The sequence below is a fragment of the Acinonyx jubatus genome, chromosome A2 (genome assembly GCF_027475565.1).
Source record: "Acinonyx jubatus isolate Ajub_Pintada_27869175 chromosome A2, VMU_Ajub_asm_v1.0, whole genome shotgun sequence".
NCBI lineage: Eukaryota > Metazoa > Chordata > Mammalia > Carnivora > Felidae > Acinonyx > Acinonyx jubatus.
Genome location: NC_069383.1, coordinates 72,748,018 through 72,766,144, shown reverse-complemented (window position 1 = coordinate 72,766,144; position 18,127 = coordinate 72,748,018).

The window sequence follows — 18,127 nt, the reverse complement described above, 5'->3', positions numbered from 1 at the left end:
TGGAAACAACCATTTCTACTTTCTGTTTCTATAAACTTGACTACTTTAATATTTCATATAAGTGGAATCATATACTATTTGTCTTTTGTAACTGGCTTATTTCACTTAACATAATGTTCTAAAGATTCATCCATGTTGTAGTATATGATAGGATATTCTTCCTTTTTAAAGCTGAATAATATTCCATTGTGTATATATATGCCACATTTTGTTTATTCATGCCTCCATCAACAGACATTTGGGTCGCTTCCCTCTCTTGGCTACTATGAATAACACTGCTATAAATGTGGGTGTGCAAATATCTCTTCAAGGTCCTGCTTTCAATTCTTTTGGACATACATTTAGAAGTGAAATTGCTGGATAATATAGTAATTTGTTTTTAATTTTTTGAGGAATCATCATACTGTTTTCCATAATACTGGCACCATTTTACATTCCCACCAACAGTACACATGTTCCACTTTCTCCATATCCTCACCAACACTTGCTTTTTTCTGGTTTTTTGATAGTAGCCATCTGAATAGGTGTGGGGTGATATTTCATTGTGGTTTTGATTTGCATTTCTCTAATGACTAGTAAAGCCATCAAGTTTTTCTAAGATAGACCTGATGAGTTTATGGGAGTTTTTCAGCTATTGAATCTAGAAACATGAGGGGCATGGTTGAGGTCTATATTGCAGTTTGTCTAAACTGCAGCTTAAAGTCCTGTTGAGACGCATGTGTTTGTATGAGACAAAGTGAATGGATTTGGTTCTGTTCAGATTAATCAGAGTGGCCAATAGAGTGGCATATTCTTGGGGATAATCTCTAGAAGCCAAGATGGTGTAGAAACAAAGAATGGATATTGTTGGAAAACTATTTTTCATGGGTCTCTCGCATTTGTGCATATCTTTTAAGCTAAGGCAGTAATTTCCTTTGTTCTGGACTATCTTTTCAAGGATGTTTGTATAGGGAGCAGGTTTGGAAAGATCTTGGAACAGATCTTGGAATATACAGATAATATCTCCCTTTGGAGCTTCAAAAGTCAATCAAGCTGGGGTGCCTGGGTGGCTCAGTTGGTTGAGCTTCTGACTCTTGACTTGGCTTGGGTCATGATCCCAGCGTTGTGGAATCAAGCCCTGTGTCAGGCTCCACACTGGGAATGGAGGCTGCTTGGATTCTCTCTCTTTCTCTCCCTCTGCCCCCCAACTCACTCTCTCTCTCTCTCTCTCTCTCTCTCCCCCTCTCTCCCCCTCTCTTTCAAAAAGAAAAGAAGAGAAGAGAAGAGAAGAGAGAGAAGAGAAGAGAAGAGAAGAGAAAGGAAAAAGACAATCAAGCTTACTGGCTGTTACAAAAATTTAGAAAAATGGATAAAGAAGCATGAGGGTTTTGTGTGCATGAATACACACACACACACACACACACACGAATATTACTCAGCCATTAAAAAAATGAGTTATTGCCATTTGCAACAATAGGGATGGACCCAGAGGGCATAATCCTAAGTGAAATAAGTCAGTCAGAGAAATACAAATACCATATGATTTCACTCATATGGCGAGGCTCAGGGAACTAGTACAAATACCAATTCTTAGACTGCTGTTACTGCTATAAGTAACAAACAGTCTTTTCCTCTTATTAGGGGGTCTCATGTCTTATGCCAGCATCCATGAAACTGTGGCAGGCTAACTTGTTACCTTGCATATAGGATAAAATCTCAGATCTTTCACCATTCTTGACAAGTACCCAGAAAATAAAAGTGATAAAAATAATGCAGATAAAGCAGTGCTCAGAAGAGTATAGATAGTCTTATAACTGATATTAATGATAAAAAGAATAAAAATTAAGTATTCACTCAAGAACTTTTAAAAAGACAACAAAATGAGCCTTAAAAAGCAAAAGGAAGATGACAGCAAGAAAAATATTAAACAGAAAATGGGAAAAAAGGCAGAACATTTTTTAAATGTCAGTTCTTTAAGAAAAGTATGCTAAATAAAACATTCATGATTCTAAGGAAAAAAGTAAAGAAATCACAGTTATACTTTTGAAAGAAATAAAACTTAGAAATAACCACAGAATTAGAATTAGAGGATATTAAAAGAACAATAGACTCCTTTGATCGAATTCATGAACAAAAATCTGAAAATGTATGATTCTTTAGAAAACCGTAACATTATCAAATTGACTTCAGAAAAGACAGAAAGTTTAAATAGGCCATTATTATTGTCTAAGATTTGCTTCAAAATAATATGGAAACAAAATAATATGAAAGGAGAAATAGACAGGGTGGGGGGAGTAGATGAAATAAGCATGATCATTAATTTATAATTGCTGAAGTTAGGTGATACATGGGGTTACTTTACACTATTCTAACTACTTTCATATATGTTTAACATTTTCCACAATAAAAACTTTCCCCAATACTATTTAAACTGTCTCAGGCAGGGCACCTAGTTGGGTCAGTTGGTTAAGTATCCAACTCTTGATTGCAACTCAGGTCATGACTGCACAGTTCATGAGTTTGAGCTCTGCATCAGGCTGTGCACTGACAGCGTGGAGCCTGCTTGGGATATTCTATCTTTCTCTCTCTCTCTCTCTCTCTCTCTCTCTCTCTCTCTCAATAAATAAATAAACTTAAAAAATAAACTGTCTCAGGAAGTAGAAAAATAAGGAAATCATGCACACATTTTTTTCTTTTTGTTTTAATGCCAGCAAAACACTGACACCAAAACCCAACGTTTGTTGCACACAAAAAACTATAGATCGATTATAAATATCTACTCACAAATCATAATTAAAATCATTAAAAAGTGGAATTTAACAGCACATTTAAAAAACTAATACATTCTGGGTTGGGGGGATGGGTAAAATAGGTGATGGGGATTAAGGAGGGCACTGGTGATAAACAACGGGTGTTGTATGGAAGTGTTGAATCACTATATTGTATACCTGAAACTAATATTATACTGTATGTTAACTAACTCGAATTTAAATAAAAACTTAAATACAAATAAACAAAGTAATACACTCTGGTCAGCTTAGTTCATACCAAGGATGGTAAGATACTCGTTATTAGGAAATGTATTAATGTAATACATCATATTAATTAAGATGAAAGGAAAATAACATAATCATCTCCATAGATAAAAAGTTGCATTTAATCATATTCACATCCATTCTTCATTTTAATTAAAGAATTCTTAATAAAATGGGGATATATAGGTTCTTGCTTCACACAATTTTACACGCACAATTTTATAAAATCATACATCATGCTTAACCGAGAAACACATTTCTATTAAAGTTAAGAAAAAGAATATCAGTTAGCATGATTATTTAACCTTGTTATAGAAGTATCAGCTGACACAATAATTAAAGGAATGGGTGAAAAATTAAGATAAAATAAATGAATGAATAAATAACCTTCCTGTATACAAACAACAATCAGTTACAAATATAATGAAATAATAGATCCCATTTATAAGAGCAATAATAAGATAGTAATAAAATTAACAAGAAATATGTCAAAGCTATATAAAGAAAAACCTTAAATTGTTACTGCAGGTCACATACACACATAGAGAAGACTTGAATAAATAGAAACAATGTGATACCACAGATAATAGTAAAGAAATGAAACAAATATTTCTCAGTAGAGAAGGAAAGGATTATTCCATAAATAGTGTTGAGATGAATCAAATTTTTTAATCATAAAACTATTAGAAGAAAACATAGAAAAATTATAATATTAGAATGGGAAAACCTCTCTAAACTGTGAAAGAATAAATAAATCTAGGGGCACCTGTGTGGCTCAGTTGGTTAAGTGTCCAACTCTTGATCTTGCTCATGTCATGATCTCACAGTTCGTGAGTTCAAGGCCCACATTGGGCTCTGCACTGACAGCATAAGAGCCTGTTTGGGATTCTGTCTCTTCCTCTCTCTGTCCCTCCCTGACCTCTGCTCCCTCTCTGTTTCTCTCAAAATAAATTAAACTTTAAAAGTAAATAAATAGGTCCAAGCACATACAAGTTAAAATATTTTAAATGGCCAAAAAAAAAGTTCAAATTTAAATTAAAAATTATAGCTTTAGTGCAGCCTAAGGGTTAACTTCTTTAATATATGAACAGCTCCTGCAAAAAGACAAACGGTTGAATGGCAGGGCAGGGTTGGGTGGGGGAGTTGGGCAAAAGGCATAAAAAGACTATTTAAAGAAAAAGAAATACATGAGGCTATAAATATTTTTAAAAACTGGCCTGCTTATGTTGTCTGCAGCTGGTTACCAGGCTTTAACATGAGAATATTATGCCCAAATCGAAATAATAGTGAGGGCTTATTATCAGAACGTATGGTTTAAAGCTGTACTCTCCAATATGGTAGCCACTAACCATGTGTGGCTATTTAAGTTGAAAATGTAATTAATTAAAAAAATTTTAATTAAAGTTCAGTTCCTCAGTCTCACTAGTCATATTTTAAATACTCGATAGCCAGAGGCTAGTGTGTACCTATTGGATAGAACAGAATAGAGAGGTGCCTAGGTGGCTCAGTTGGTTAAGCATCCGACTTTGGCTCAGGTCATGATCTCATGGTTCATGAGTTCAATCCCCACATTGGTCTCTGTGCTGACAGCTCAGAGCCTGGAGCCTGCTTCTTATTCTGTGTCTCCCTCTGTCTCTGCCCCTTCCCTGCTCATGCTCTGTCTTTCTCTGTCTCTCAAAAATAAACATTGAAAAAATATTTTTAAAAAAGAACAGAATAGAGATTTCCATTGTTGCAGAAAGTTCTATTGAGTAGCACTGGTCTAAAGAATAGCATTGCCACTAAGATGCTAGCCTAATTTTGTCAACCCTTGTTATTATTAATTTATTTTATTATTAATACACTGTTGAATTGACATGAATATTTGATATCTAGATGTGAATAGAAGTATTATACTAAACACTAAGTGTATATAGAATAAATATGTCATAAATTAAAAATTTTTCCCTTGGACATAAAAAATATGATTATAGGTATCCAAATAAGTATAACAGATGTGTACCATATAGCAAAACACATGCTGGTTATTCCATTCTCCAAGGCACATTGGTTATTCATATATATATATATATATATATATATATATATGTGTGTGTATATATGTATGTGTGTATATATATATATATATATATATATATATATATATAGAACAATCTGAGGGAAGGATTGGGGTTACAAATACTAAAAATTCAATATTCAAACTAGAGATGGGGAAAAAATCACAAAATCCAGGCTTAGAGAAATAAAAAATATATAAATAAAAATGTAGGGGAAGGTAAGGATGAGAAGCAGCAGGCAGAAGACTTTGAAGTTCTGCATCTTGCATCTCATCAGAGGGACACAGTGAAACCTCTGAAGAACTTCTGTTCAGCCTCTCATCACAGCATCATCATAGATGACCACCACCTCCTTCTCGAAATATTCTCTTCTCCTAGGTTCCATGACTCCATACCTCCCCAGTTTTTTTCCACCCAGCCCCAAATGTTGAAGACCCTCCGGCCAGGACCTAGGCCCTCTTCTCTGCTCCTCCTCTAACACATTCTCAAGGTTTCAAATATCATCTGTATGACACTGACCCCAAGATTTATACTTCTATATCAAAATTCTCCCTCAGGAGTGACATCAGCATGATGACTCAATGAGACATCCCTTGTTCATACCTCAAGAACATGCCTCATGCCTCAAGAACAACAATTTGGTGTCTGTTCACAGACAAAATGTGCCTTTGTAGGGGCTGTTGGGTCTGGCACTTTAAACCAAGGAACCCAGGAGGATTCTTTCCCACCTGTGCATAGGTAACAGACATATAAAAGTTGGTCCAGGCTATGGACCCTATAGTGGCCTGTATACTGGCTCCAGCCCCTGCCAGTTATGGTCTGGAAGCCCCTGGAGGACACTGTCTTAAACAATCACTCACATATGAGGAGCCTTTGTAGAAGCCAAGGAGTCCAGAAAAGAAGTTTTACCACACAATTAGGGTAATAATAATAATGATGATGATAATGATAATACTGGCTCAGATGCATTGGAGAGTTTGACTTTACTCACATCACCCCTCTCCAAGGCAGCACAGTTCAGTGCCAAGAGGCCCATGATTTCACCTATGGGAGAAAAATGAGAATGTGTGAGTGAGCATCCAGCTTCCTCAGCCAGAAAACAATATACAAATAAAATGAGAAGTTTAAAAGAGAGATAGGGGGCGCCTGGGTGGCGCAGTCGGTTAAGCGTCGGACTTCAGCCAGGTCACGATCTCGCGGTCCGTGAGTTCGAGCCCCGCGTCAGGCTCTGGGCTGATGGCTCGGAGCCTGGAGCCTGTTTCCGATTCTGTGTCTCCCTCTCTCTCTGCCCCTCCCCCGTTCATGCTCTGTCTCTCTCTGTCCCAAAAAAATAAATAAACGTTGAAAAAAAAATTTTTTTAAATAAAAATAAAAAAATAAAAGAGAGATAGAATAATAATTAAAAAGAAGTTCTGAACCTGGAGAATACATTAAATGAAATGAAAAATGCAATAGAGAGCACCAATAGCTGCATGGACCAAACAGAAAAAAGAGAATCTGTGAGTTAGAAGACCAGGACCTTTGAAATTACCCAGAGGAGAACACAGAAAAAAAATAATAATAATGAAAAAGAGTGAAGAAACCCCATGTGATCTGTGGGATACCTTCAAAGAAATAATCTATGAATTTTTGGAACCCCAGAAGAAGACAGAGAAAGGGGGCAGAAAATTTATTTAAAGAAATAATTGCTGAGAACTTCTCAAATCTGGGAATATTTGAGTATCTAAGTTCATGAAACTCACAGATTCCTAAACAAACTCAACTTAAAAAGATCTTCTCCAAGGCACATTAAAATAATTGTCAAGGGGTGCCTGGTCACTCAGTCAGTTAAGCATCCAACTCTTGATTTTGGCTCAGGTCATGATCTTGCGGTTTGTGAGATTGAGCCCCGCATCAGGCTCTGCACTATCAGAGCCCTTGGGATTCTCTCTCTCCCTCTCTGTCTCCCCCTCCCCCACTTGCATGCTCACTCACTCTCTCTCTCTTTCTCTCTTTCTCAAAATAAATAAACTTTAAAAAAACTGTCAAAAAACAAACACAGGGAGAATTGCAAAAGGAAAACTTGTAACTTGCAAGGGAAGCCCCATAAGGCTATGAGTGGATTTCTCAGCAGAAACCTTACAATCCAGGAGAGAGCAGGATGGTATATTCAATGTGGAAAGAAAAACACTGCAAACTAAGAATACTCTATCCAGCAAAGTTGTCCTTCAAAAATGAAGAAAAATACTTTCCCAGACAATAAAACCTTACGCAGTTCATCACCACTTACACTTGCCTTATAAGAAATGCTGAAAGAAGTTTTTCAAGTCAAAGTGAAGTGATGCTAATTAGAAACATGAAAACACATGAAAATATTACAATACACTGGTAAAGGTATGTGTGGTAACAACTCTCTAGGAAAAATGTTAAAAGACAAAATATTTTTTAAACTACAATTACAACAATTTGTTAATTAATACTGCAACTAGAATTAAGTTCTTGTATCATAAGATAGAATGTTATAAGATGTGTTATGTAAGTCTTATGGTAGCCAAAAAGTAAAAAGCTATAGTGGATGCACAAAAGATAAAGAGAGGGGAATTAAAGCATGCCACTATGGAAAATAAGCAGTTCACAAAGATAGACAGCAAGAGAGGAAGAAAAGAATAAGGGAGATACAAAACAGACAGAAAACAATAAGATGGCTTTAGTAAGTCCTTAACTATCAATAATTATTTGAAATGTAAAAAAAAACAAAAAACAAAAAATCTCCAGTCCAAAGGCATAGAGTGGCTGGATAGATTAAGATCCTACTATATGCTGCCTACAACAGATTCACTTTGGCTTTAACAACACAAATAGCTCAAAGTGAAGGGATGGAAAAAGATATTTCATGAAAATGAAAAACATGAAAAAGCAGAAGTAGCTATATGTATATCAGACAAAATAGACTTTAACTCAAAAGCTGTAATAAGAGACAAAAATCATTATATAATGCTAAAAGGATCAACTCCTCAAGAGGCTATAACAATCAGAAATACATATATGTACCATGGGGCACCTGGGTGGCTCACTCGGTTAAGTGTCCAACTTTGGCTCAGGTCATAATCTCACAGTTCATGAATTCAAGCCCGGCATTGGACTCTGTGCTGACAACTTAGAGCCTGAAGCCTGCCTCAGATTCTGTGTCTCTCTCCATCACTCGTGCTCTGTCTCTCTCAAAATTAATAAACATTAAAAATTTTTTAATAAAAAAAGAAATTCATATGCACCCAACATCAGAGCACCTAAATATATTAAGCAATACAAACAGATCTGATGGGAGAAATACACAACAAATACAATAATAGTCACAAAACAAATCACACCAAACTTAAGAAAATTAGTGATATCTTTTCTGAGCAAAATAGTATGAAACAAATCATAATGGAGGAAAACTGGAAAATTCACAATATGTGAAAATTCAACAACACGTTGCTGAGCACAGAAATAAAATGGATCAAGGCACCTGAGTGGTTTAGTCAGTTAAGCATCTGACTTTAGCTCAGATCATGATCTCATGGCTCATGGGTACAAGCCCCACATTGGGCTCTATGTTGACAACTCAGAGCCTGGAGCCTGCTTCAGATTTTGTGTCTTCTCTCCCTGCCCCTCCTCTGCACTCTCTCTCTCTCTCTCTCTCTCAAAAATAAACATTTAAAAAATTTTTTAAGAAAAAAAAATAAAAGGGATCATAAGAAACTGCTGTGAACAATTTACACACCAACAAACTGGATGACCTAGAAAGTGAAGAAATGCCTAAAAACATATATAACCTACCAAGACTATCAAGACTGAATCATGAAGAATAGAAAATCTGAATAGACCAATAATGAGAAAGATTGAATCAGTAGTCTAAAAGCTCTCAACAACAAAAAAAGCTCAGAAACAGATGATTTCACAGGTGAATTCTACTGAACATTTAAAGAAGAATTAATGCCAATCTTTCTCAAATTCCTCCAAAATACTGAAGAGGGAACACTCCCAAATTCATTCTATGAGGCCAGCATTACACTGATACCAAAGCCAGATAAGGACAATACAAGAAAAAAAAATTACATGCCAATTTCCCTGATGAACATGGATGCAAAAGTTCTCAATAAATTATCAGCAAACCATATTCAACAGCACATTAGAAGACTCACACACCAGGATCAAGTGGGATTTATCTCTGGGATGTAAGGATGGTTCAACAAAGCAAATCAATAAGTATGATATACTATATTAATAGAATGAGGTAAAAATCATGTGATCTTCTAATAGATGCAGAAAAAACATTTGACAAAATATAACATCCTTTCATGGTTAAAAAAATAAAAACCAACTTTCAACAAATTGGGTGTAGAAGGAACATACCTCAACAAAATAAAGGCCATATATGACAAGCCACAACTAGCCTCACACTCAATGGTGAAGAGTTGAAAGCTTTCCTTCTAAGATCAGGAATAAAACAAGGGTGCGCACCCTCACCACTCCTGTTCAATATAATACTGGAAGTCTAGCCAGAGAAATTGGGGGGGGGGGGGCAGAAAGAAAAGAAAAGAAAGAAAAAAAAAGAAAAAGCATCCAAGTTAAAAAGGAAGGAGTAAAATTGTCTCTGCTAATAGATGATATGATCTTATATATAAAAATCCTAAACACCCCCACCAAAAACTGTGAGAACTAATCAACAAAGTCAGTAAAGTTGCAGGATACAAAATCAACAAGCAAGAATCAGTTGCACTTCTATAAACTAATAACAAAGTGTCTGAAAAAGAAATAAGGAAAATAACCTCATTAACAATAGCATCACAAAACAAAATACTTTGGAATAAATTTAACCAAGGAGGTGAAAGATCTATACAATGAAAATCACAGGCATACCTCATTTTATTATGCTTCACTTTATTGTGCTTTGCAGATACTGTGTTTTTTTACAAATGGTAGGTTTATGGCAACCTGGCATTAAGCGTGTCTATTGGTGCCATTTTTCTCATACCACTTATTCATTTCATGTCTCTGGGTCACATTTTGGTCATTTTGGCAATATTTTTCATTATTATATTCATTATGTTTCTCTGGGATCAGAGATCATGACTCACTATAAGCTCAGATGATGGTTAGCATTTCTTAGCGATAAAGTATTTTTTAATTAAGGTATATACATTATTTTTTAGACATAATGCCATTGCACACTTAATAGTCTACAGTATAGTGTAAACGTAACTTTTATACGCACTGGGAAACCAAAAATTCATTTGCCTTGTTTTATTATGATATTCACTTTGTCATGGTGGTCTGGAACCAAACCCACAATGTCTCCAAGGCATGCCTGTATAAAACTTTGGTGAAAGAAACTGAAAAAAACACAATAAATGGAAAGATATTCTATGTTCACAAATCAGAAGAACTAATACTGTCAAAATGTCCATATTACCCAAAGCCATCTATGAATTCAATGCAATCCCTATCCAAATGCCAATGGCATTTTTCACAGAAATAGAAAAAAAAATCCTAGAATTTGTATGAAACCACAAAAGACTCCAAATAGCCAAAGCAATCCTGAGCAAGAACAAAGCTGGAAACATCACACTTTGTGATTTAAAACTGTATTGCAAAGCTATAGTAATCAAAAGAGTATGGTACTAGCATTAAAAGAGACTCATAGAGTGACAGAATAAAGAGCCCAGAAATAAACCTACACAAACAGGGTGAACTGATATTTGACAAGGGAGCCATGAATACTCAATGGAGAAAAGGTAAGGCTCTTTAATAACTAGTGTTAGAAAATGTGGATAATCACATAATAAGAATGAAAATGGGCCCCTGTCTTATACAACTCACAAAAATTAACTAAAAGGGATTAAAAACTTAAATATAACACCTGAAACCATAAAACTCCTACAAGAAACCATAGGGAAAAAGCTCAATGTCATTGGTCTTGGAAACAATTTTTTTATAATTCCTGTACAGTTAACATACAGTGTTATATTAGTTTCAGGTATACCATACAATGATTTGACAATTCTATATATTTATTATTCAGTTCTCATTGTGATAAGTGTGCTCTTAATCTCATTCACCTATTCCATCCATCCCCCTTCCTATCTCCCCTCTGGTAACTATTGATTTGTTCTCTATAGTTAGGAGTCAGTTTTTCAGTTTCTTTTTTCTTTTGTTCATTTATTTCTTAAATTCCATATATGAGTTAAATCATATGGTATTTGTCTTTCTTTGACTGACTTATTTCACTTAACATTATATACTCTAGGTCCATCCATGTTGTTGCAAATGGCAAGATCTCATTTTTTATGGCTAAGTAATATTCCAGTGTGTGTGTGTGTGTGTGTGTGTGTGTGTGTGTGTGTGTGTGTGTACTTCTTTACTCATTCATCTATCAGTGTACACTTGGGCTGTTTTCATAATTTGGCTATTGTAAATAATGCTACAATAAACATAGAGGTTCATGTATCTTTTCAAATTAATGTTTTTGTATTCTTTGGGTAAATACGCAACAGCGAAATTACTGGATCATATGGTATTTCTATTTTTAATTTTTTTTTTGGAACCTCCATACTGTTTTCCACAGTGGCTGTACCAGTTTGCATTCTAACCAAGAGTGCATGAGGGTTCCTTTATCTTTACATTCTCACCAACATTTATTGTTTCTTGTGTTTTTGATTTTAGCCATTCTGACAGGTGTGAGGTGATATCTCATTTTGGTTTTGACTTGCATTTCTCTGATGATCAGTGATGATAAGCATCTTCTCATGGGTCTGTTTGTCATCTGGATGTCTTCTTGGGAGAAATATCTGTTCATGTCTTCTGCCCATTTTAAATTGGATTATTTTTTTTTTTTTTTGGTGTTGAGTTGTATATGTCCTTTATATATTTGGATACTAACCACTTATTGAATATCATTTGCAAATATCTTCAGTTATGAAAGAAATTTTAAATATATATTTGCCTTGCATTTGTGGCTCACATTATATTTCTATTGGACAGTCCTGCTATAGTGTATCCATCAGCATCTCCCAAATCTACTGTCATCTCCTTAACTCAAGTTACTATCATTTCTGGCCTGGACTACTGCAATGGCCTCATTATTTATCTTCATGCTTCTCAATTGTCCCATTTAATTGATTCTCCTCACAAATTACAGAAATCTTTTTTAAATGTAAATCCCATATTTCTTATTTGCTTAATATCTCTCAATGGGTTTTTCATTTTCCTTAAGGTCCAAGCTTGCTATCATGCATTTTGAGGGCCTACATATGATATGATTCCAGCCACCTACACTCCTTTCCATCACTATCACCTCTTCAAAAGCCACTTAACAGCACTCACTATTCTCCAGCAGCATGTGACATCCTTCAGTTCCTAAGACATTCTAAGCTTACACCCACCTGAGCCTATGTCTGGAATGTTCTGTGTAAGCTCTTTGGCTATCTCCTTCTCATTCTTCAAGTCTCAACTTATAATTAGTTCCCTAAGAGGTCTTCCCTGATCAACCAATCTAAGGGCTTGTGCCCTTTACTCTCCATCCTAGAAACTCTGTTTCCTTGAAACACTTTTCTCAGTTTATAGTGACATATTTATTTGTATGTTTAACTGTTTGTCTCCCTTCCTCTGCTGGACTGTAAGTGCTATGATAAAAGGGACCAGGCCTGATCAGCCTACCAGCATAGACCCAGTTTTGGTCAAGAAAATTACTTTAAGGGCCCCGCATAGAATATTCAAGAGTAGGGATTGTTTAGAGGTCAAAAAAAATCTCATGGATCCAGGAATTGCCAGAAAAGAATATGTCAAAATTGAAGTTAATTGGTATTAGAAAAAAAGCTTTAAATCTGGATTATCTTTGTGAACATTAGATTAAAATATGTGATCCAGAAACATTCTAATATCTTTTGTTTCTAAATGGGCCAACATTGGCCAAGAGATCCAGTCTTTTTATCAGAATGTTAATTCAATGTATGATTTGGAGATGAGTTTAAAGTTACGGCTCCCCAAGTACTCCTCCTGCTTTCTTGTCCGTGATAACCATTCCAGAAACTTCTATAATGCTGACTGGAAACAAGATAGGATCCCCTGACCAAGCTCGGAGCACAATACCCCATGGTGACTTGATAAGCCCTCTGGGAGGGCAGTTCTTTTCCCTACAGTTCTCAAATGGCACGTTCCCTTAATCAGAGTGTTGTCAAGCCTCAAATTTATCTAAAAACAGGTAATAAATTATACATGATGTGAGAAAATACTCATAGCATATTTATAAAAATGGGCTTAAAATAGTTACTATGTAATAATCCAGTGTCAAACACAATAGTGCTTAGTTGGTATTGAGTAAATATGTATTGAACAAATTATTAATTTTAGCTAGAAAAGATACTACATTTTTCACACATGATATATATGCATAATAAAGACTAAAAAGTTATATACCAATATATTAACAAGTGCTGTTTCTGGGGTATTGGGATCATAGGTACTTTTTGTATGTGTGTTTTTCTGTATTTTCCAATGTTGTGAAGTTATATGATTTTGCAACCAGGAAAAACTGTTATTTTTATTTAAAAAACAATAAACTATCAAAACTATTCCTCTAGGCTCCCTATGATCTAATTTTAGCAGTGATCAAACTATGGTAGTTATATAAATATCATTTTGACTGGAAAATGAAAGGAGAAAGGGGTGAACTTAGGTTTTCTGAAGGATCCAGTTGGTCAAGCCATTGCCAAGGTGACTCATTTGTTCACTGACTCTATGGAAGAAAGTCAAGGAGTGCAAGGCAAAACTTATCTAAGTGGGTACTAATTTCAGGGTGGAAGGATGGGCAGAGGCAGGAGGAGGAGAAGGAAACTTCTCTATCTGATGATAATTTTGTTCTAGTTTGTTCTCAAGTTTTCAGATGTCAGATAGAATGTGAACCGGAATTCAACTTGATGAAGGCATGATGCAGACTGTAAAGACATGACAAGACATCCTGTAACTGCAGAAGTTTCAATCTCTTTTGTGCCTACCATGACCTCTGGTGCATGCATTGTGCATATGGTGCTTTGTACTGAAGATAGTTTACATTTATTCCCAATTCTATCATCCTCCCTTACATATTGATTCTCAGATCTAGAATTGTTCACCCAATCATAGTTAAGTGAGCAAGGTCATTAAAGCTGCTATATTAGATGCCATGGGAGACTCAAGAGCACATGCATTCATACTTGCAGTGTCTTCTAAACAATCAAGAAACCAAGGACAGTTTGTGTTTATTTGATATATAACTATTTTCACATCAAACTCTGATTTCCTCACTTCAGATGACATCATTAAGATCTTAATTAAAAAAAAAAATCCTCCTCAAGCTCCCAAGCAAATATAAAGTTAACAAAGTAATTGGATTAACTGCAGTGATGGGGAGACAGTACTATCTGATGCTGGGTTTTGTGTACAGACACACAACAAACACCACCAGCTTTAAAGATAAAAATTAAATAAAGGAGAGGATCTGGCAGTAGTAACTGAACAAATGCAAAGATGTTGCTACATAATATTGCAAAGCACTAAGATTTGTAACAGATAAGAAGAGAGCTTCAAACCTAAGTAAAAACGCCAAATGTACCCTAATTATATCATTTCAGAAGTGTCTGAGACAATTAAACAGTGGCATTTTTTTAAAAGGAATGAATAACCGGGGCACCTGGGTGGCTCAGTTGGTTAAGTGTCCAACTTCAGCTACGGCCATGATCTCACAGTTCATGAGTTTGAGCCCCACATTGGGCTCTGTGTTGACAGCTTAGAGCCTAGAGCCTGCTTTGAATTCTGTGCCTCCCTCTCTCTCTGTTCCTCCCCCATTCGTGCTCTGTCTCTCTCCTTCAAATATAAATTTTTAAAAACCATTAAAAAAATTTTCAAAGGAATGAATGACCATTCAAGAAAAACCACTCTTGCATTCTTTTAAAAGACATTAAACTACCAGGGGGAAAAAAACACAACTATAGACAAGAGTATCTATTTATTCCAGCTTGAGGCCGACAGAACCTACAGATAAAGTGGTACCCCACCAATTCTTTTCTGGTTTTTAAAGGATGTTTTTATTTAGTTTAAATTAGCAGCCAGACGTACAACTAGCGGACTTTATTTAGAAAACTGTAGAGCAAAACCTCTGCCTGCAGCTCCCCCTGCAGTTCATGAAGTTCTGTGTGCAAGTCAGCACAGAGTGATTAGGACCAAATTTTAATTCTTTTACCAGTTATGATTACTTTGAATTATTAATTAAATGTGTAATGTATACAACTTTAATTGTTTATCAGTTATTCATCACACACACTAAGTTAAATTTTAATTCTGTGAATAACTTATCACATTTAGCTAAATCAATAAGCTGCGGCCATGTGTACTGTCCTATAAGAAACGCAGTCATATAGCTTGGGTCAGGATAAACAGGCATCCTGAAGAAGGTGAGCAAGTCTGAGAGACATACATTTATATATGCAGAGTAGGATAATGCTGATCTAAGTGCACTAATTTTGCTGTAGATAGACCCTTTTTTTAAATTTTTTTAAATGTTTATTTATTTTTGACAGAGAGAGAGAGAGAGAGACAGAGCATGAGTGGGGGAGGGTCAGAGAGAGAGGGAGACCCAGAATCCGAAGCAGGGTCCAGGCTCTGAGCTGTCAGCACAGAGCCCGACGCGGGGCTCGAACTCACAGACCGTGAGATCATGACCTGAGCCAAAGTCGGATGCTCAACCGACTGAGCCACCCAGATGCCCCGACCCTTGATTCTTGATATCAGTGTGGAAATATAAAGTCGTATACATTTGTTCAATAGAAATGAAGACTATCTAAACACACACACACACACACACACACGAAAATTTAGTCTCAGATGAAGATTGCACTTCAAGTCAATTTTGAATGTATAAATTATTCAACTTTACTGAGGTATAATTGAAGTATACTAAAGTGCACACACTTAAAATATAAAATTTGATACATTTTAACATATGTATATATTTACAAAACCATCACCATAATAAAATAATGAATATATACATCACCCCCCTAAAGTCTGTGCCCCTTGGTAATCTCACCTTCATGGTCTTCCTCACTCCACCCTACTTCCATCCCAGACAACAAATGATCTACTTTCTGTCACTGCAGATTAGTGAGCATTTTCTACAATTTTACATAAATGTAATCATACAGATTATACATTTTGTGTGTGTGTCTAGCTTCTTTCATTCAGCATAATTGCTTTGAGATTCACCCAGGTTGTTGCATATATTAATAGTTCATTCTTTTGTGCTGCTGAATAGTATGCCATTGCATTAATATATCCCAATTTATTTTTTCATTCACTTGTTGATGGATATTGGGCTGCTTCCAGATTTGGGGTATGAACATGTATGTACAAAGTCTTTGCATAGATATAAAGCAGGCAATGTTAATATCAATGTAGAATTCAAAGCAAAATGCATTAACTAGGATAAGAGAGAACATTATACTGTTATCTACTAAAAAGATATTGGTCACAAGCCTCTAAGGCCAGGGCGCCTAGGTGGGTCAGTTGGTTGAGTGTCTGACTTCAGCTCAGGTCACAATCTCACAGTTAACGAGTTCGAGCCCCGTGTCAGGCTCTGTGCTGACAGCTCAGAGCCTGGAGCCTGCTTCACATTCTGTCTCCCTCTCTCTGCCCCTTCCCTGCTCATGTTCTGTCTCTCTCTGTCTCAAATATAAACATTAGAAAAAAAAAAAAAAAAGGCTCTAGAGCCACCTGGGTGGCTCAGTTGGTTGAGCAACAAGTTTAGCTCAGGTCAGAATCTCACATTTCGTGGGTTCGAGCCCCTCATTGGGCTCTGTGCTGACAGCTCAGAGCCTAGAGCCTGCTTCGGATTCTGGGTCTCCCTCTCTCTCTGCCCCTCCCCCCCAAAAAATAAAGTAAACATTAAAAACAGTTTTTAAAAAAGCCTCTAGATAAGCCTTCACAGCAACTTTCCATTGTTAGCAAGGATCTGTCGTGAACAAGATACCAGTCCTAGCTGATTTTACAGGCAAGTTCTGCCAATCTTTAAGGGAATAGATAGTATCCACCATTTTCAAATGGTTCCAAAGCATAAGCAAAAAATAGTAATAAGCTTCCAATTAATTTATGAGGCTGACACAATCCTGATCCAAAAACCTGACAAAATGTTAACCTCCCTCCCCCTAAAACACAAAGAAACTATGCACTGAAACTTCCATAATAACAAGGTGAGATGGAGAGGAAACCTATAGATCACTTCCCCTTGTAAATACTAATGAAAACTCCTAAGCCAAATATCAGTAAATTGAATATGGCATAGGTTGTAGTTCCATAAAACAAAGGATGATATCAAGAAATCAATTAATGTCATTCATTAATGAACTGAAGAGATGATTTTTTAATTTTTTTTCAAAAATTATCATTCATCCCTGATTTTAAAAATAAACAAACCTCTTTGTGAACTAAGAATAAAAGAATATTTCCCCAATTGCATGATAAATAAGCTAGCTGGAACTTTGTTTCTGTGTACTGTTTGAAGGTTTTTATAATGATTCTGTATTCTCAGAGAATAAATTCATTTCCATTGTAAAATAAAAAGAAGAAAGATAATGATTGTAGGCATAAATTGAAGGTACCCTGACAGCTGTGAAGGTGGCATTGGGACATTCAAAATGGAGATGGAAGAACTCTCATACATACTATTAAAATTTTTCACAATTAACACAAAGCTGTTCCTGTACATAAGCTCATTAATTTTCACACAATATTGCTATTAAGGAAAAACAAATTCCAAATATCCATCTGATTAATAGTGAAACTGAGACAGAAAATGGGATTTTATCAGTATGCCTTCTATCTCTCTACCAAATTCCACTCAGAAATTAATCAAAAGGAAGAGCCTGGGTGGCTCAGTCAGTTAAGTGTCCAACTCTTGATTTCAGTTCAGGTCATGATCTTGTTGTTGGTGAGTTCAAGCCCAGCACCAGGCTCTGCACTGACAGCATGGAGCCTGCTTAGGATTGTGTCTCTTCTTCTCTTTCT